Raw genomic sequence first — 22,522 nt, forward strand, 5'->3', positions numbered from 1 at the left:
GCCAGTCGTAAAAGGCGACGAAAAGAACAAACCACTAATAGGGCTAACCCCCCTTTTAGTGTGATTACTTGGTTCAGGACAGAACTAAAGAAGCCTCGGACAAGCGCCGTCATGGTCGGGGACAACGCTTGAACCCTATGCCCGCCCACAATGGTAACGACACTGCTAGCGACATGGAAAATGATTTAAATCCGAATAGAGGTGTTTTGCAGGATATGCTTCCTGCAACCACCCTAGAAGGAAAACAAAGACAGAGGATGAGATGGTCAGATGAAGTAAATCGACACCTCATGTTCTGTTATTACCAAGCAACAAACCTAGGAACCAACACAACTGGATACAGATCACAAGTATACACAACATTTATTACCAGATACCCGGAATTAAAATTTTTAACAGAACAACGACTAGCTGATCAGATCCGTGTAATAGTCAAAAATAACAGGATACCCCAGTCAGAATTAGAAAACATCAAACAACAAGTACAACAAATACTGGAACAAAATAATGTGCAATCAGAAGAAGAAGAAAACACAGTAATGGACTCAAACATCCCAGAGCAAACAAACAAAGACCAACACGCATCAATTAAACAATCAGAGGAAAACGAAATCTTAAGACAGCCACCAGAACAAGCACAAATAGAACACGAAGAGACACACGTGTTAGATATAGAAGAGAAATTTCAGCTGACATATATAGAATACAAAGACACAAATACAGACATTAGACCATTCTTGCATAGACCGCCAAATAACCCACAAGTCGAAACAACAATAAAAACTATCAACACAATCATACACAACAAAATAAATGAAAACACAACTATGGAAGAGTTACAACTACTGGTTTATATAGGAGCACTCACTACACTAAATATACACACTAGGCAGAGATCAGAACAAACCAACACACAGAAGAAACGCACAAAACCAGCATGGCAACACAGGTTACACATCAGAATAGAAAAACTGAGAAAAGACATCGGACAGCTAACACAATTTATAAGAAATGAAATATCAGACAAAAAACGAAAAAGGTTAGGTAAAATCTCACAACAAGAAGCAATAGAGCAATTAGATGAAAAAAAGCAGAAATTGCAAGCATTGGCCAAACGACTTAGAAGATACAAAAAAAGTGAAAATAGAAGGAAACAAAACCAAACATTCAACACAAACCAAAAGAGATTTTACCAAACAATGGATAACACACACATTAAAATAGACAATCCACCAAACATAACAGACATGGAACACTTCTGGAGCAGCATATGGTCAAACCCGGTACAACATAACAGGCATGCACGGTGGATACAAGCAGAAACAAACGCATACAAGATGATACCACAAATGCCTGAAGTGATAATTTTGCAACATTAAGTCACCCGAGCAATTAATTCTACACACAATTGGAAAGCCCCTGGAAATGATAAAATAGCAAATTACTGGCTAAAGAAGTTCACCTCAACACATTCACATCTAACTAAGTTATTTAACAGTTACATTGCAGACCCATACACATTCCCTGATACACTTGCACATGGAATAACCTATCTGAAACCTAAAGATCAAGCAGACACAGCAAACCCAGCTAAATATCGCCCCATAACATGCCTACCAACAATATACAAAATATTAACTTCAGTCATCACACAGAAATTAATTACACATACAACACAGAACAAAATTATAAATGAAGAACAAAAAGGCTGCTGCAAAGGAGCACGAGGATGTAAAGAGCAACTGATAATTGATACAGAGGTGACATATCAAGCTAAAACTAAACAAAGGTCCCTACACTACGCATACATTGATTACCAAATAGCCTTTGATAGTGTACCCCACTCATGGTTACTACAGATTTTGGAAATATACAAAGTAGATCCTAAATTGATACACTTTCTAAACACAGTAATGAAAAACTGGAAAACCACACTTAATATCCAAACAAATTCAGATAGCATCACATCACAGCCAATACAGATTAAGCGTGGAATATACCAAGGAGACTCATTAAGTCCTTTCTGGTTCTGTCTTGCTCTGAACCCACTATCCAACATGCTAAATAATACAAATTATGGATACAATATTACTGGAACATATCCACACAAAATCACACATTTGCTATACATGGATGATCTAAAACTACTGGCAGCAACAAATCAACAACTCAACCAATTACTAAAGATAACAGAAGTATTCAGCAATGATATAAATATGGCTTTTGGAACAGACAAATGTAAGAAAAATAGCATAGTCAAGGGCAAACACACTAAACAAGAAGATTACATATTGGATAACCACAGCGACTGCATAGAAGCGATGGAAAAAACAGATGCCTATAAATACCTAGGATACAGACAAAAAATAGGAATAGATAATACAAATATTAAAGAAGAACTAAAAGAAAAATATAGACAAAGACTAACAAAAATACTGAAAACAGAATTGACAGCAAGAAACAAGACAAAAGCTATAAATACTTATGCTATACCAGTATTGACCTACTCATTTGGAGTAGTGAAATGGAGTGACACAGACCTAGAAGCACTCAATACACTTACACGATCACAATGCCACAAATATAGAATACATCACATACATTCAGCAACAGAAAGATTCACATTAAGCAGAAAGGAAGGTGGAAGGGGATTTATAGATATAAAAAACCTACATTATGGACAGGTAGACAATTTAAGAAAATTCTTTCTAGAACGAGCAGAAACTAGCAAAATACACAAAGCAATCACTCATATAAATACATCAGCTACACCATTGCAATTTCATAACCACTTCTACAACCCTTTAGATCACATAATATCAACAGATACAAAGAAAGTAAATTGGAAAAAGAAAACACTACACGGCAAGCACCCGTATCATCTGACACAGCCACACATCGATCAAGACGCATCCAACACATGGCTAAGGAAAGGCAATATATACAGTGAGACGGAAGGATTCATGATCGCAATACAGGATCAAACAATAAACACCAGATATTACAGCAAGCATATTATTAAAGATCCCAACACCACAACAGATAAATGCAGACTTTGCAAACAACAAATAGAAACAGTAGATCACATCACAAGCGGATGTACAATACTAGCAAATACAGAATACCCCAGAAGACATGACAATGTAGCAAAAATAATACATCAACAACTTGCCATAAAACATAAACTAATAAAACAACACGTTCCCACATACAAGTACACACCACAAAATGTACTGGAGAATGATGAATACAAATTATACTGGAACAGAACGATTATAACAGATAAAACAACACCACATAACAAACCTGACATCATACTCACCAATAAAAAGAAGAAATTAACACAACTAATTGAAATATCCATACCCAACACAACAAATATACAGAAGAAAACAGGGGAAAAAATTGAAAAATACATCCAACTGGCTGAGGAAGTCAAGGACATGTGGCATCAGGATAAAGTCGACATTATCCTAATTATACTATCAACTACAGGAGTCATACCTCACAATATTCACCAGTACATCAATGCAATACAGCTACATCCAAACATATATATACAATTACAAAAATCTGTAATTATTGATACTTGTTCAATTACCCGAAAGTTCCTAAATGCAATATAACATATACCATACAGTTACAAGGAAGTCACGCTTGACCGAGGTCCGCGTCACGTTCCATTTTTAACCAGACTTAAGTCTGAGAAAAAAAAGTCAATAATAATAATAATAACAGCAGAACTCCCCAATGCTGGTTACACCCACAGACTCGTCTTGCAAGTGAGGGGGAAGGAGGAGGGTGAGGGATAACAACCTCATAAAAAAACCTGGATCCATCCGGCTCTGGATGGTAGCACTGCTGCCTGCGGTTACTGGCGGAACACCAAAACCCAGACACGTCTGCGAGGCAGCCACCCGTACTCTGGTCGGCATCTGTGAGCTCAGCTGTCATCAAATCTTCTGGTACTCAAAACTGCAGTCGAAATTATGTGAGATCCTTTGGGATTTCACCATTAAAACTCAACACGAACCGATTATCGTGGTAGAACGGTGCGAAGGAATCCACAACCCTGGGCCCCGATCGTTGAGATCGGTTAATAGACCTAATCATCGGATTCCGAGGGATCGGGCATGTCACGTAGAAAAGAATCGGAGCTTCTCGACGGAGAGAATATTTTACACGGGAACGATTGACACGAACAAACTAGTGAAACCGGGTAAACTGAAACAACTGACAAACACTGTGGATAAATTTCAAATCAAAATTCTGCCAATACGGGAAACACGATTCCGAGATGAGAACCACTCTGATTTGGAAAATTGCAGAACGAGGGGAAAACAGCCGTAACCGATCCGGGAAGGAATCTTACATTCTTTGGAACAGGATTTGTAGTACATAGATTGATACTAGACTCTGTAGTGGATTTAACTTCAAAGTCAGAAAAAAATATCGACACTCACAATACAATCTGGAAACAAAGCCTATACACTAATCAATACACGTGCCCCCACAAACAGCTGTGACAAGAAAACACACAGACAATAGAAGATTTCAGGAAAGATATGGAAGAAACCACCAACAAAATCCTCACAAAGCAAGTAAAAGTTTTGCTAGGAGATTTTAATTTACAATTAGGGTAGAGAAAGAAAATTCACGGACACAACAGGAAAGCACGTGGTCCACAAGAGGACAAACAAAATTGGAGAGAAACTGATAAACTTATACAGGTATTTCAACCTCAAACTCACGTTGACCATTTCAGAAACCATACAAGAAACTACAATCTTTGAAATCCCCCAATGACACCCTATGAGAATATCATATAGGCCACACACCAATATCTATGAAAGACACCAGCAAAATTACAAACGTAAGAAAAAGCAAAGGATTTTTCAAATCCAAGCATCACCTAGACCAAATCAAAATGAAATTTACACCCAACAGAAAAATCAAAACAACCGACAGAACTTTAAGAACAGACCCACAGTATCTACAATCAAACAAGAAAAATATAACCGAAAACCTTAATAAAAGCAACAGTAATCATTGGACAAATTGTCAAAAAACTGAAGGAACTGATAAAATTTGGGCAACCACCAAGAAAAAGGAAACGCAGATGGAACGTGACAAGTGACAGAGCCATAGAAGTTAGAATACAAGACTGGAAAAAATTCATAGAATTCAAAGAACATCTGAAAAATGGGAAGAATTCAACAGGATACAGGAGACCACTTCCAAAATAACCCTTAGAGGAAAAACAGGTTACGAAACCAACAGATTGAAAGAAGAGAAGAGGACTTCAACAAAAATAGCACATCAATTTTTTTACAGGACATTCAGAGAAAATATGACAGCAAATGGACCACTGAGCTTATACTTAAATCTATATTTTCAGAAGCCACAACCTACCCTCAATTCCAAACTGCGAATACAGAAGATCATGAAAATAACAAAAACACTGAAAAATAACAAAGCACCTGGAGAAGATGGACTGATTGTGAAAATCTGGAAACTGGACCACGTACACACACCACACCCAAAAACACAGAATCATCAAAAACATCTGGGAAACAGAAAAGGTGTCAGAAGGAAGGAAGTCAGCGTTAATACACCCCCTCCACAAGAAGAGAGACAAAACAGACTCTAATAATGACAGAGAGATTTCCCTACTGCCTGTGATATAAAAAATTCTATCAAAAGCCACGTTAAATCGGCTAGAGCCACAGATAGAAGAATAACAAGGAGGGTTCAGAAAGGGAAAAACATGCAGTGAAGACATCTGGTGCCTGAGAACAATACTGACAACAAGGAAGTCTAGGAACACCACAGTAACATTTGTCGACTTCAAGAAGGCCTACAACTCCACAGAAACACTCTGTAACGCACTGCAAGAAATAAAGGTATACAAGGCCAGAAAGCTGATCCAGCAAAACATTAACAAAAACAACATACAAAGTGAAATATATGGGAGAGATTTCTGAACTATTCAAAATTAAGACAGGAGTGAGACAGGGAGATTGTCACCCATTCTATTTAACTCTGTTTTCGAGAAAATAATCAGACAAAGGAGTCAATGGGGTAAAGATGACGAAACACAAGGATAGGACCATCAACATAAAACGTTTGGCCTTCACTGGTGATACAGACATCACAAAAAATTACAGAACAGAATCTCTAGAGATGCTACACAAAATCTCAGCCAAAACAGGACTACAACTCTCATATCATAAAACGCAGTACACAGTCATAAAATCCACAGACACACACCCGCTGGTAATGAAGTATGGACAGTTAACACAAGTAAAAAGTCTCAAATACCTGGGAGAGATTATACATTAAAAAGGACTGAGCTCTATGTTCGATAAAGAAAGGATCACAACACTACAAAAGGCATACAGACTTACATGGAACCATTAGAACAAAAGAAATATTTCCACCAATGTGAAATTAAGACACTATAATACAGTAACCCGACAAGAGGTCTAGTATGCTCAGAAACAACAGTAGCAAGGGAAGAACGAAAATCGAGGATACGGCAAAACAAGAGAGGGAAATAGCGACAAAGATCTACGGCCCGGTTCAGAACAGAGGATCCAGAAAAGAACTGTAAGAACAGATGGAGACGATTACAAATGTCTTCGCAAAAAGAAGAGCGAAGATCTTCCGACACGGACACACACAGAGGATGAATGAAAACAGATATTGTATAAGATTTTTAACATAGTGACAATCAATACAGTGAAAACCAACTGGGTAATGAAAATCGTAGAAGACCTCAAGAAATTGAACATCTCCACAGAAATTGATCAGACAGAGAAAAATACAGAGAAAACATCAGGAAACAGAAATTTCAGCAAATGCCCAAAGAGAAGAAAACAAGAAAAGGGTGAACAGAAGAGAGAAAGAAGAAATACTTCAAATATATGGGAGGTTTTCAGCAAGAAAAAAGAAAGAAAGAGAGAAAACATCACTCCTCTTTAAGAACGAATTAATGGTGGTGGTGGTGGTGGTGGTGGTGGTGGTGGTGGTAATATTACCAAATACACTATGCAGGGGGGCACGACGGCAAAGTGCCGCACACGAAACCAAATGCTTGGGGGTTCAAACCACACTCAATGCTAGGATTCTTATGTGCCACTTATAACTCTGTGTAGCACAACGGTTGGGAGTCCAGGCTAAGGAAGGCGAGGGCCTCGTAAATAGAGCACTGTCCGGTGTTCACCGTGCACTGATGCCTACAGTTCACAACGGAGTTGTATACTCTCCTGCAAATGTACAGTAGGTTGCTGTTGGACGTGAGAGGAAACTGAAAATCCCCAAGTATTCACAAACAAGGGAAAACTGTACCTTATTATGAAGTTTTACATGTAATTTAGGCAAATGAGATTTCACATTCCTCGTGTAGTACAAGGGAAGACGATCATGACAGAATAATGTCAAGTAGGGAGTATGTTGCGGCACACACACTGTGCACAGTTGTTTGTTTTCATACATGCAGATATTGGATGGGAGTTGTGGAATATGAGAAAACGTCAAGGTATTACGACAAACAGCTACACCTCCTGTGGGCAGGGCCTTCTATGTTTTGGTGTCATGACCGTAAGAGACCAACTGCACTCTCCGAGAATGAAAACAGAAGATAAGACGGTTCGTGTCGAACCTTCGAGGCATATGTAGTACGAAAAGAGTTGTGTTCTCCTCTAATTCACGGTTCACTCTAATGATCTGCACACCCATTTGAGGAAATATATGTCTGCAAAATGAAAGAAGTAGAGGTTATCTCCTTTGTTCCAATAACAGCTGCAGAATGTAAAGAAGTCGAGCCTTTCCTTGGTTACACAAGGGACTACTTCGAGAGTGTCACTACAGTGACTGGATTTTTTTTATATATACATATTTTAAAAAAAGAAGAAGAAGAAGAAGAAGAAGGGGGAGGGGTGAGGAGGGGGAGAGAGAGAGAGAGAGAGAGAGAGAGAGAGAGAGAGAGAGAGAAAGAGAGGAGGGGGGGGAGAGGGAAACCTTAAACTGACAAGAAAAACACTTCAATTAGGCAGTGCCACAATTTATCTCAGTATTTGGATTAAGAGATGCAAATTGTGCTTAGCTCCAGTGTTCATATTAAACAGGTTTTGACAGAAGAGCGATAATGGATGGTGTACTTTCTGGAGTTGCATAACTGGTTTGTTTGAAATAGCAGCAGCAGATTAGTCCGAGAGAAGAGCTGTGGTCCTTTCTTCAAATCATAGCCTTTTCGTATATACAGTATAAAGCAATTTGTAAGTAATTCCCTGTAATTGTCATTACAAGCACCGTTCATAACTTGTCATCAATACACTTTAGAGAAGCAGTGTCTATAAAGAAACGAATTTCAGTTGGCTCGGTAATTCCTATTACGGTAATGACTCGGTCGAGACATTTCACTCACACAGATTTTCTCCCACACGTCTTTGTGGTTTCACTGGCCCTGACAAGAGAGCACACGGTAAGTCTCTGAATTCGTCACACTCCTTGCCAAAGTGTGCAAAAAGTTTCAAAACAGACAGGAAGGGAAAAAAAAATTTTTTTTCTTTTAATGTACAATGTCAACTGCAATTTGAATACACTGGGTTTTACTTCTAAACAGGAAGGTTCAGCACACAGTGAGAACGTTTATAACAAACTGAGACAGATAGCTCACGTCAAAGTGTGCTTTTCCGTGTCGTCCTAAACGGGAATGAAGAATGTGTGTAAGTCCCACTCCCCAGTGCTAGCAAACAGAATACAATTGACGACAGACGGGGCAGACGCAGAGGCCGTTCTGCAGTGTTCCGTACTGCACAACACGGCACTTTAAGTCGATTGGGTGTCGCCTCGTCTCCGTCAAGTTGTTTGAGGCAGCGAAGTGAAATGTATTGCAGACAAAATAAAGTAGGGTTTATACGACTCTGAACTACACATTGTAAGTAACAGTTTGTTCATTATATCAGTACTTTATTCTGACGACTGTAAATTAAAATTTATACAGTTTACAATTTTTTATCAATTTTACATTTTCCTCAAAATTTGATCCGTACGTCTAGCTCCAGGCTCTTTTCTTCCGAAGGAAAAGTTGTTACCCACTTTTCGAGAGGCACAACGTGAAACACTTCCAAGTTTTTACTTTCTCCACATCAGCCCACGGACCAAACTGTTTGGCAGTTGTAGATAGTGGTCTTCTCCCGTGTTTTGTCACAGTTTTAAACTCGATTGGGTCCAACTGGTATCCTGAAATGAAAATAAAAGAGCACACTGTCATAATAGGAAATGGTTAAACATTCTCACGTATAAGATATCTACATGTACAGCTACACACACACACACACACACACACACACACACACACGGCTGTCTTTGCAGTTCTTACACAACCTGTATGTCAGTGGTGGTAGGATCGTACTGCAGTCAGTCTCAAATGCCCGTTCTCAAAACTTTATTGACGAAGTTCTGCAAAAAGAGCACCACCTCGCATCGAGTGATTCCGATCCGAGTTCACACAGCATTTCTTTAATACCTGTTTGTCGACTGAATGTACCGGTAACCTCTGAACCGTTTCAGTGTCTCTTTAGTTAGGGTTTCCAAACACTCGACCAGTATTCGAGAGTGGGTCGCACGAGTGTTCTGTGTGCATTCTCCTTTATAGGTGAGCTACACTTTCCTACGATTTTCCAAATTCGACCCTCTGCCTCCCCTGACCTGTTCATTCTATCTGTATCACTATCCGGCGTGAGATATTTAACCGATGTGACTGTGTCGAGCAGCACGCCGTTAATGCGACCAAGCATTACAAGAGTGTATTTCATACTCATCTTCACTAGCTTACATTTTACGACATTTAGAACACGCTCCCAGTCATCACGCCAAATAGAAATTCGATCCAAATCACCCCGTGCCGTTCTACAGTCAGTCTGTGACGATACTTTTCCGTACCTCAGGGCTGGCGAACGGTCGTCGATTGCTGCTCGTCCCACCGGCAGATTATTCACGTATATTCAGAGCGAGAGTGGTCCTATCGCACTCTCCTGCGGCGTTCCCGACGATACTTTGGTCTGTGACGAACGCGCGTCACCTGGAACAGAGTACCGGGTTGTACAGCTTAAAAGAGTCATCGAGCCTCTCATGTATACGACAACACGTTCCATACGCTCTGATCTTTGTTAACAGTCTGTGGTAGGCTCTGTGTCAAATGCTTTCTGAAAAACTAGGAATGCAAAATCTGCTCATCGCCCTACCCCTGCGGGTCACAGGATATCGCGCGAGAAATGGGCGAATCGAGTTTCGCACGAGTGAAGCTTTCTAAATCCGTGTCGACGTGTGGATACCAGCTTTTCCGTCTTAGGGAAATTTATTAAACTCTAACTTTGAATATCCACAGTAATTCTACAGCAAATCGAAGATACGGGTACCGGTTCGTAACTTCGCACGTCTGTTCTTCTCCGCTTCTCGTATACGACAGTCACCCACAGTCGATTGGGACATTGCACTGGCTGAGAGATTCGTGACAAATGCGAGCTAAGTAAGGGGCCAATGTGGAATAGCACACTCTGCAAAGTCGAACCGGGATTCCGTGCGGACCTGCTGACTTCTTTGTTTTCAACTCCTGCAGTCACTCACCGATGCCGAGGGTGCTCGTTTCCACCTCCTCCGTACGGGAGTCAAACGGTGGCACACCTATCTGATCTTCCCGAGAGAATGATTTTTTTAAACCAGAATTTAAAACTTCAGCTACCCTTCTGCCTTCCCCTATCGTCATAACAGACTGGACGAGTGATTGAAAGAGACCTTCGATCCACTAAGTGATTTTATGTAGGACCAGAGCTTTCTCGGGATCTCGGTAAGGTCTTTCACTAGTCTGAGACAGTAGAAATAGTCGTGAGCTTCACACGACGCACTCGTCATAAAAACTAATAATCAATTACGTGGTTAAATTTTGAGGGCGGCATTCATTCTGTGCCAAGAAATATGTACGGTTTACTCAAAACATCGTTTTCCTTTCAGGATAGATGGCACTGTAATCGACAAATATCAAATAAGTTTACTTTTGCAATTAAGAACTGACACATTTGATTCTATATTTAATTTCCAAAGTAAATGTAAATTTTGTGTTTTAACGGTTGATATTTACTTCAGTGTTGCAAATTTGATTGTACAAGACAATATGTTTCGCTCTGTCATTGTCCAGTTAGAAACTATATTTAGTGTGATCCAGAAGCGGCGATGCAGACGAAATCGCCTTCTGTTCCCGTCAGAGTGCCCGACACCGGCGTGACCCCCGCCGCCCACCACTGGGGCCGCCCTACTGCGACGAGTATCCGCCCGTGGCAGCTGCAGCACCTCTCACTGACGCTTCACAGACATTCTAATTTGTTACGATCTGTGCGATTTCTATTCTGCCGGTGACCACGTAGCGGCCACTGTGAAACGTACGGCGGTCGGACGGAAACGAGCACCGAAATCGGTCACGCCGAGGGCGGGGTCCGAGGGTGGCCACCGAAATCTAGAATTCCGCAGAAGCATCTCGTCTGCCGGGAATATCAATTTCTAGCCACATTATTTGTATCGTACAATTACATTTGGAAAACTCGAGTAATGTTCGATCGTCAGTATCGACCATTACGAATCGAAGGTTTACATTTATGTTGTAAATTAGATCTAGAATCAAATGTGTCTTTTCTCAATTGTAAAAAGAAGCACGCTCAGTATTTCAAAAACCTTGTAATAAATGTGCCTTTGCAACCTAGACCATCTTTTAATTTTCAAAAACACAATATTTGTAGATTACAGCACCATCTACCACAAATACAACAACGGTTCGAGTAAACTGTACATTTCTTTCGGAACAGAATCCGAATATGCAATAAAAATGGGGAGGGGGTTTCCCATTTAAAAATACGAAGTCGCCTCCTCCCACGCACGAAGTGCAGTCAGGGATGGCCAGCTGTAGCACGGACAGACGTCCTCTTTACTAATTTTAATTTTTCACCGAGAACATATTTTTCGTACAGCACATATTTTTCGAGATATTTAGTCATTTCGAATTAAAACAACTACTCCGTACCACTGCTGCCAGTCCGACGTATCCATGTCGGCCGAGTCTGCTACCCGTCGTCCGAAAGTTTCCCACCTCTGGCGATCGTGTACTCGTACGAGACACGCGTCGCGCGTCACGACACCGAGCCGTATACAGGCGGCAGGTTTACACACTGTACACTCCCTCGCAGATACCACCTTACAGGTATATGGGCGGCAGGTTTACACACTGTACACTCTCTCGCAGATACCACCTTACAGGTATATGGGCGGTAGGTTTACACACTGTACACTCCCTCGCAGATGCCACGCTATGTTCTTTTATTATTTGTGTATCGCAAATAATGCATCATTACAGGTTCAGTCAACAAAGCATCTGGCTTGTGTTCTTGTATTAGAGTGTAATTCTGCTTTCCTTACGCAATTATAGTATTTCTAATTTTCTTTTATCACGTCAGTATAATTGGTATTTAAAAATTCTTGTCTTGTTGAAGAAGAACCGTGCCAGATGTGCGTTGAGTCATACTACCACACACAGAACAGCTACACTTGTGCTTTGTTGTGGCGTTGGTTTTATAGTTGCTGGGGACTTAATTAATTAATTGTGTTAATGAAAATTTTCATTTCATTCTTTGTTGTTGTTCTATGCAGTCAGATTGCGTACTTATACTAGTCAGGGCCAGCCGTTTACGAGACTTGCGTAATCGGACATACAGCTACTAAAATTATTTGCATTTTATTTTAATTAAGCCCCCATGCACGTGGCGGCAGGTTTACACACTGTACACTCCCTCGCAGATACCACCTTACAGGTATACGGGATGACGCTTTCCACAGATGTGGTACTGCGCCAATACACTTTGTGACTTATTTCGAGTGAGTGCAAACTTCCTCTCAGTTGTCGTTTTCGGTACAAACATCATTGTGAATTTGTGCAGTGAATAAATCATCTTTTAAAACAGCAAGCAATCGTCTAAAAAGTGCACATCGAGGAATCTCCCTTCAGCAACGGCAGTAGGTACTTAAATACAGACGTATACAGCTGTGACTCTCACTACTGTTGAAATCGTTACCACCTGACAGTTGGAACGACACCACTGCCCACGGTGGTGAGAAAGCCGCAAGGGTAACGCTCGCTTTTTAATTAACTCTACAGTTAACTTACAAAATCGGTGTTGTATTTTTGCATTCCCAGCATTAGTAAATTATCGAGACACACGTAAAGCAGCGAAATAAATGTAAGAATGGCCGATTTCACACATTCGGTGACACGAACTGCAACTTATTCGTGAAGAAATACTTTCAAATTGTGTACAACTGCAGCTTACTCTGCTGACAGCGAGAGAATATAAACACGTATTTTGTTGACGAGAAGCGTATACTTCTGTCGCTGTCTGTTCTTATCGTAATAGGCACTTTCCTCAAAACGTAACAATTTTGTACGTAGTCTACCGATTTGCACTTCCTTACGCTTCGCTCTACTTTCTAATACACAAATATTTTTGTACATATAATTACTGTTGCTTCAAAAGCTAATGTCTTTAGCATTCTCTGTGTCTGTGGCTGTGATGTAGTGACAACTGTGAAATTGGTTTTTATCTTTTGCGTTGAATGAAGTTTTATTACTTTTGATGTTTTATATCAGACCAGTGTTATTTTCCCTTCAGTTACAGTTGTGGTGGCTTATTTTGTACATTTAATAATGTAGGTATTGCATTCAATACACGTTTCCTACATTCCCCATTCACAGATTTGACCGAAAGTGTAGTAACGGAAACATCACATTACCGTGTAGATATACAGTACATGCAAGTACGGTGTCAGCAATATCTTATTTATCCACCGACACTGGGCAAATGGCTTTCAATTACAATCTCTCTCCTGTATGGGAATGTACATAACTGATGTACGAGTGCAGATTGTAGACACACACGCTTGACGATGTATGGAAGTTTGGGTCCAGCTGTGAAGTGCGCACGGATAGCCTAATAGCAAGACGACCACTCGCAATAAATGAGGAATCCAAGTTCAAGTCCCGGTCCGACATAAATTTTTATCGGCATTCCATTACACAGCTTACAGTTGTCCACATTCGCAATTGCCAATGCGTTTCACATAATTCTCCTTCTGCCATTACAGTGCAGTTAAGATTTTGTCAGCGATACAATCGAGGACCTACGGATGCTGACATTCACAGACAGCATCGGTACTGTCTAAGGAATGGGATGAGTGAGCAGACGGAAAAGTACTGGCCAATTACACCTATTGGCACAAAACATGAAAAGAAATGGCCTTGCATCTGAACACAGTCCAAGGAAATCAACTTACGAGGTCAGTAAGCAGCAGCACATGCCACAAATGGAGGTTTGGTATTTCTGAAAATGAAGTAAACAGGGTAACTGTAGGTAATTCAAATTTCATAACGTACAAATTACACTATGGCAATATCAGACGTCTCATTTTTGGAGACAAGGTAACTTTGTGTACAAGTGGTGAGATTAACCGACACGACATTTGAACACGGTGTGGAGAAAAGTATTTGTGTGCATCTGAACATCATCGTGACTCACTGAGGGACGTACAGTGTGGAATGGGTAATGACCTATTGTTAAATGTCATATCTGCGTGATTCAGGGACGTAGTACAGAACACCTATAAAGTAAGTACAAAAATTGTTTTGAACTTTCTTTTAAATTTTCTGTAATTCTTATCGATACATCGGAAGGAATTAAGTAGTTACAGCTGTTTGTAATCACTCGTGTAAACTGTAAAACTGTCATGTCTCTCTGTCTGTCTGAAAATGCTAATCTCCGAATCTACTAGACAAATTATCAAGATGGAACTTGAGAATAGCTTGGTGCAACATATGTGCTTTAATTCTTCAAAATATGATCACAGCTAAAAACAGGGATTGTAGTTTGAAGACTAATCTAAAATTGTCATGTCTGTCTGTCTAAACACATTAATTTCGAAAACAACTGGATGAATTTGAAAAAGATTCTGGCAGGTAACTTAAGGGTAGCTTGGGGCAACATACAGGTGTTACCTCCATCATAATTAGATTTATTAATAATAACAACAACATCCTAATATAAAGTGTTAGGGGTCTGCTAAGCTTAGTAGTTTGGATGTTTACAACTGTAGTGATACGATCATCAAGGGGTAGTACACCAAAGAAACAACAAATAATAATAAAAAAAACCTCAGTAACAGAGTTAAGTGCCACAATATTAACACTGAATTTATTTGAATAGGATACAAGGATTTACTGATTTTGCTTTGTGTATCAAAAACTTAATGAAATTGCTTTATTCTTTCAATAATTTTTACTTATATTGACTTCTTGTTTAGGGAAAATGGATTTACTGATGAAGAGATCCTACAGGGGTTGTCTTCTACCGAACAAAGTACACAACCATAAAAAGTGATGGTATGCAAAGGCCCTTCTTTAAATTCCATTGCAAAGCACGAACGTACATCAAATTTACAAAATCTAAATATTTACAAATATACGGTTGTCCTAAATAAATTAATTTAATTCTCGGGTCATTCCACGTCAAATCAACACGGAAACAGACCATTTTCAGCATCGCGTATCTTTTTTTTTTTTTTTTAATTGGGCACAGTTTTACTACTGGTGTACACTTGAAAAAATATGAAATTTTACTGAGATGTGTAAATTTGTTTTTGAATTATGAAGTTGTAAAGTTGTCATAAATGAGCCCAAAAACAGGAAATGACCATTTTTGAAACTGCTGTAAAAGCTTTCATAATTGGTGACAGAATGAAGGTTCTCACAACTGGATGACATAGCTGTTGGTAAACCTTTGGGGTATCAGGTTGTGGACAATGGTTTTATAGCCCGAAAGATTTACCGGCCGCAATTTCCTAAATGAGCCACACACCCAGAATCCCCTTTCCTATGACACACAAATACCGTAAAGGTTAACATTAGAAAAAAAAAATTTTAATAAAATTTAAATTTGTAGTGTAATTTTTTTTCAAAAAGCACACATTTTAAAAGTTATTCCACGAATAGTCACTACAGAGTGTACATGCAGACACTTTTTCCCAAGTGAAAATACATTACAACCCAGGTTGAAAGTACATTTTTTCCATGTTAAGTGATGATATACTTTCCTTCGAAGCTGTAAAACATATCAACTCTTCGAATGGTAAAAGTTTTGTACACCAGCAGAGAATTTTCTGGGTCTTTAGAAAACTTAACCCACTACAACAACACCACGTTTTGGAAAGATTTCTGATGTGCGGCAACACGTACACTGCATATTTTTGTACTGTGAAAGTACAAACGTGAATTTCACCAAATACAGCACAACAACTTCCGAAGCACTGAAATCGAGATCACACTACGAGATGGGTTTTCGTCGGCCAATCGTAGCTTGTGTAATGTGATTTTATCAGCCAATGGCAGAGAATATTCAGAGCACAGGGTATGTGATGCTGTCAGCCAACAGGAAGATCACTTAAGTAGTGCGAACATATAAATAGGAAAAGTTAATGGTTTAAATCAATATACATACAATATAGCTACAAGAAAAGATAAGCTTTTACGAACAGGGTGTCCCATTTATCTTCACCACCCTAAATAAGTGTTTGTTCAGATGCAAATTACAAAATGTTTCAAGCAAATGTCCTTTAGCCGTCAGGGGGGGGGGGGGGGGGGGCGGCGGCATCAATCAGCACGATTGCCTCCGTTGTAGCTTTGTTTTCTACAAAGATATGAACAGCGGTATGACTTTTTTAAATGGCACCCCGTATTTTTTTATTCAGCAATTCATTTCCTCTCCTAAAGACCTATTCAAAAATGTATCACAGTGTACCATTCACTGAAACACAACATTATTAATTACGTAGCACAACACTGACGTTGACACTCCCAGCGCTTAGTGCAGGTACTGGGGGTAATGGAACATATCCACGTGCTGACATTGAAAGAGGACAAATGTAAAAACGTACATAGAATGCACACCTGTCATTCCGTCAACCATTGTCAGTTGAAGAGTTGTGGGAGTAGAATGTACACCGACAAAGAGAAGGTAGAAATGCTACTCACCTATAGGGGATGTAAGTCAGCAGAACAGTAATTGCAATACTGTTTTCTTATGTACGGGTACATTTAGTACAGCAGTGTAGTCCTTTTAAATACTGTCGTGTAGAGTAGCCACACAGTAAAGGCTGTCCTTCCTGCAAACTGCATCGACATAACGTTTGTTTTATTGTTGTTGTTGTTGTTGTTGTTGTTGTTGAAGGTAGGTGAAATGCTACGCAGGCAGCGGAACTGTACAGAGAGTGATATCCTGGTAAGAACCCACCTTCCCGACAGATGTTTTCTCGTCCCGTTGCGACGCTTCGGAAATGGGAAGTTTCAACCCACGACAATGCAATCGTCGTAGACTCGTACAGACGAAGCTGCCGAAGTTACTGTTCTCGCTTATGTTGCTACGAATCCACACGTGAGCACACGACAGCTCGAACGTGAGATTGGCATTCCTAGAACCAGTGTACATCTTATTCTTACAAGTCACCAGTTGCACCCTTACCAAATACACCTACATTAAGAATTGCGCGGGAACTATTTCCAGAATCGCGTACAGTTCTGTCAGTGTGCACAGCAGCAAATCCTTGCCAACCCGTACTACTTCTATTTACTGACGAATGTTCCTTCTCAAACAAAGGACAGGTCAATACGAGGAACACGCACTATCGGCCCAGCGACAACCCACGATGGCTCAGACAGGTGGAACATCAGCGTCAATGGAGAGTTAACGTCTGGTGTGGGATACTCGGTACTACAATTATTGGCTCTTATTTCATCAATGGTGGTCTAAACGGCACAGCGTGCCAACTTCTTCAGACAAATTCTTCCTCCTCTTCTAGATCAAGTGCCGCTAAGAACCAGAATAATTACGTGGTATCGACACGGTGGATATCCTCGCGTGCACGTCGTGTTCTGAACTGAAGGTATCCCGCCAGGTGGATCGATCGAGGAGCAACAGTTACTCGGCCTGCTAGGTCTCCCGATTTAAATCCTCCGGACTCTTCTCTTTGGGGATGCATTAAAGATGTCGTCTGTCGCAATATTCCGACAACTCCAGAGGACGTGCGGGAACGTATCGTAGTGCCTGTAATTCTCTCGAGCAGGCGACACTGGAAGCAGTAAATAATTCTTTCATTCAATGAGTCCACCAGTGAATCGGTGTCCAGGGTCACCACTTTGTGCACCTTTGAATGTTCTACTCCTGGGCAATGGTACAGGAGAGTCAAAGTCAATTTTGTGTTACGTTTTTACTTGCTTTTCATTTGTTTTATGACAACTCCAGCAAGTGGACAAGTTTGTGATCCCGGGATCAAAGTCGATCTCGTGTTATGTAATTAATAACGTTGTGTTTCAGCAAATGGTACACTGTGATACATTTTTGAATAGGTCTTTAGAAGAGGAAATGAATTACCGAATAAAATATACCGGGTTCCATTTAAAAAAGTCATACCGCTGTTCATATCTTTGTAAAAAACAAAGCTACAATTAAGGAAATCGTGACGATCGATGTCCCTCGGATCGCTAAGGAACATTTGCTTTAAACATTTTGTAATTTGCATCTGAACAAAGTTATTTAGGGTGGTCAAGATAAATGGGACACCCTGTATAATACTGGTCATCAACACTGTTTTTCTTGTTTTCCTCCAAATGCTTAAATTGCAGCACCTGAATATTCTGACAAGCACACTTATAAATTTCATTGCTGTGCACTGAAGATTTCATACATTACCTGGCTGAATGTGTGTTCCGTCAAGCATTTCAACTTTTCAGAAAAGCCAATTATCTGTGAAACTGCTCAAGAACTGAAGTAGTACTCCCCTCTTCCCCCCCCCCCCCCACCCCCTTTTTAAGGGATAATTATACTTTTTGCCATTTTTACTGCATAATTCGTAATCTATGAAAGAACTAAGATAAATATGAAAAACTAATCTTTAAGCTCTGTCTTTTTGTAGCACGTGTTAGCCTTTAAGATACAGCAAACTCAAATGTGCTAATAAAATTCTAAATAATTGCATAAATGGCTTCTTTTCTGGGCCCAGAATTTTTCTAAGTGGTCGACTCTCGAATTGTCAAATATTGAATGAGAGTCAAACACATGCGGAATTTAAGAAATTCGTCACATATTTTCACATCTACATAACTCGTATTGTGTAAAAGGAAATTTACTTTGAAAGTAACACTTCTCAGTCCACCATCCCCAATATTTTTCCACACCCTGTTAGATATGTGAACAGTTGTGATGTCACACTTATCAGAAGCAGTTTGTTGTCACGAAGTCCTCGTCCTAAAGCGTCCAAAACAATTTTGCTGTCGAGAGACGTTTGTGTGTGCACTGTGTTTTTTTGTTGTTAATGGTGCGTTTTCTTTACAGCGTAAGTTTTATTTTGGTGTTCTTCACTTATTTACATTTTACTGCTGCAGTAATATTCTGCAGTAGCGGGCTACAGAAAAATTCTTAGAGTATCAGTTCTTACAAGTCAAAATTACAAAAGTTTAACTGAAAACTGAAACAATGAAAAATTTCCAAAATTCTAAAAAAAAATTCACAAGTGAAATAATTCTTGGGTTTCACACAGATTTCCTGATTGTCCAGGAATGTACACGCCTTGTACTTCTTGTACTCCGTTCGGAGATTCAAGGGCCACCTTTCAAATTTATTTATTTATTTTTGTCTCAGTAATACAGTTTCAGAAGCATTCAGCAGGTCATCGTTCTGAGGCGCTGAAAATCACTGCCCACACAATTTTTATTTGTCTTAAGGAGCAAAAAAAAAATCATTAGGTGATAAGTCAAGTGAATATAGACATCGAGACATTAATCCAATAGTCTTTTCATCCATCAAATCTGCAATCGTTTGGCGTGATGTGTGACACAATGAAGAATGACACGACATTTCCATTTTTTCCCCAATTTTAGTGATGACTTATGGCAAACAATTTGTTGTATACCATTTGGCATTAACTGTTCCTCAATCTTTTAAAGCAAAGGTCACAATGTATAAGTTTAACCAAAGGAAAAGACAATCATTTTCTCAGAACTGCTTTGCGAACGAATCAAATTAGTAATATTCAGTTCATCTCAGTGCGCCTAAATTTTCGACTGCAGCGTACAACACGCATATCTCATCTCTGCTTACAGAGTCGTACACAGATTTTCCATCTGTTCTGTCAAATTTTTCGAGTCTTTCTTTACACCGATTGAGATAAGCCTGTTTTTCAGCACCAGTCTTAATTCTGCAGAATCTACTGCAAACACATCTATTTCACGGCTGAAGTTGGTGCAGTGTCGAATGTAATGGTATGCCTTATGCCACCTATCTCTCACATGACAATCCCCTTCAATTGTGTTGCAAATGGAAAGGACGACAGAATTTCATTACGAGCATTCCATAAGTGGGATAGGGTAACAACTCTAACATCTTCAGTTTTGTTGAAATTTGTGCATAATGTCCCTAAAGGACCACAGGGAAACACATTCTTCAAAATGAGAAACACAGTAAGCTCCTTACGTTTGGCAAGCCACTATTTCTGACATAATAGAGTTGGGAAACTCAAACTTGAAATTCCAGGAACATTTTGGACAGAACGCAGAAATGAAAGAAAGCAATGGCCACGCCACAATCTCTCTTCATACTAAGTGAAAAATTACCTCGCAACAAGTTCGTATCATTTTTGACAACGAATAGGTAAAGAATGAAAGCTACTGGAAACACGATCATCTGTCATAGCCACCCTGCCGGAAAATTAGTGAACTGTTAAGTTTCCCACAAATCTATTCACTACATTGTGAGCTCCTTAAGTTTCCAAAAATAATTAATTTTATCTATACTTGATACCACATAAGGCTATTCTTATTAACACCAATGAAAAGATCATACCATAGTCCAGCAGAAACACGAGGTTGGCCTTCATTCAAAAATCATTTAGTTGTTCTTCCAGTATCCATAGTGAGGACATGCCCAAGCCAGGCTATTATTCTACTTTTTATAATTCTTACGACGTCAGCTCCTCGTACGAGGCGGTCCAACTCTACGTTCCAATATCCCGAGCCACTGCTCGTCGACACTCGTTAGCGTCACATTTCACATCCGCAGGTTACAACTGGCCCGATCGTGACTTTGTGTAGGTGGAGCTTCAACTGCCGATTTCAGAACCTAGAGGCCAACAATTTCTTAAACGTGTGGAAGCACCTATCTGCTTAGGACGTGCAGTTTGATTTCAGTCGACACGGAATTTGTGCTGTTAATATTAGAACCGAAATAGTCAAAGTTCTGCACATGTTCAAATTCTCCAATTTAATAAAAGAAAATACCAGATACCTTCATTTATGAGCATTCTGGTTGGCTACCTCAAACGAGTCACAAACTGATTCGATTTTATTTCCACCGTTCGTGCCCTCAAGTTACCCACCGATACCAGCATGTGATCCAAGAGCTGTGGACACTGCAAGTTGACTTTTAGAGTAGCTGTTTATCCGTATATTTACTGTTACTCTATTCTCCATTGTCCGAGTTAGTTCTTATATAGAAAAGACTTGTGGGCAGTATAACTGAAATGTTCAATTGCATTGAAAGTGTATTATTTTAAATGCAGCTCCTGTCAGGTTCGATGTAATGCAACACTGTACGAGACGTAGTCCGAGGTTGCGGACATAAAAATGGCGCAAGTGGACTCAATCTTGGTGAATTTGAGCAAACTGGTGCAAGCGCACAATGTTTTAACTGTCTACATCAGAACTAACTGGCCAAAGAAATGAAGGAAAACCCTAATATATCTAACTGCTGAGGAAAAAAGTTTCATTTTGACCTCAGAGCAAATCCATCATACAGACTATGGAATAAATTAGGTGCTTCAGAAAAGAAAGGTAAAATCAGAATGAAGTTAGGAAGCACGAATACTGATACATCCAAAGAGCAAGTGTGGAAAATAGCTTAGCAAAACCATAGGGCAAAAGGTTACGAAATGTTTTTAAGATCAAGACATTAGTCAAATTTGTCCAACAAATGAGACTGCTCACACGCTGTTACAGCACTATCTGGATGAATTACGTATTGCTTATCAAAACAGAAATGGATACGAGGCTAAATTTTCAAAATTTTGTCAATTATGTCCAAAGTGGCACGTGACTGTACACTCAGTTCGTACGTGGACTAAATGACAGAATGTAATGTAATCGGCAAGAAACCAACACGACAATTAATATAATTCTCGTTTTTCTGTTTACAAATGTAAGCCATATTTTTGCAGCTTGGATGAAACAACACAAAAGTGAAAATAAGAGCGTCTACTGGTGTTAAGAATTTTAACTTTAAGATACACACTGCATCAATTCAAAATTTTCCAGCACATTTGAAAAAAGACAATGCCAGGGGCACTGCTTTCTCATCTTCATTTACATTAATTCTTTGTTTCG

At 39.6% G+C, this 22,522-nt stretch overlaps 1 protein-coding gene across 2 annotated transcripts in view; it reads right to left on the reverse strand.

Moving 5' to 3' along the window:
* Positions 1 to 8,970: 8,970 nt before the first annotated feature.
* The window catches only part of LOC126108722 (uncharacterized), a 40,487-nt gene continuing 26,935 nt past the window's right edge, over positions 8,971 to 22,522 (reverse strand). For both annotated transcript variants that reach the window (XM_049914053.1, XM_049914052.1), the window contains exon 2: positions 8,971 to 9,246. The gene's annotated coding sequence lies outside the window, so the exon portion shown is untranslated. The remainder of the gene's footprint in view (positions 9,247 to 22,522) is intronic.

The sequence above is a fragment of the Schistocerca cancellata genome, chromosome 11 (assembly GCF_023864275.1).
Source record: "Schistocerca cancellata isolate TAMUIC-IGC-003103 chromosome 11, iqSchCanc2.1, whole genome shotgun sequence".
NCBI lineage: Eukaryota > Metazoa > Arthropoda > Insecta > Orthoptera > Acrididae > Schistocerca > Schistocerca cancellata.